The sequence below is a fragment of the Terrapene carolina genome, unplaced genomic scaffold, assembly GCF_002925995.2.
Source record: "Terrapene carolina triunguis isolate 2854851 unplaced genomic scaffold, T_m_triunguis-2.0 Scaffold524, whole genome shotgun sequence".
In the NCBI taxonomy this organism is placed as follows: domain Eukaryota; kingdom Metazoa; phylum Chordata; order Testudines; family Emydidae; genus Terrapene; species Terrapene triunguis.
The window spans coordinates 10,840-11,046 of record NW_020664875.1 but is presented as its reverse complement, the minus strand read 5'-3'; positions in this window follow the sequence as shown (position 1 = coordinate 11,046).

Below are 207 nucleotides of genomic sequence, written 5' to 3'. Positions count from 1 at the left end.
TCCTTCCACTGCCCCCTGGTCCTGCCCGACAATGGTCTCACCCGCCCCACCCTCGGCCCCGCTAGGCGTGATGGTCCCGCCCGACCCTCTCCCGCTGGGTATAATGGTCCCGCCCGGAGCCCCCCTTCCGAGTGTGATGGTCCCGCTCGGTACCTTCAGTTGCTCGTACACCGAAGCCGCCGCGGGCGCCGCCATCTTCCCTGCAGC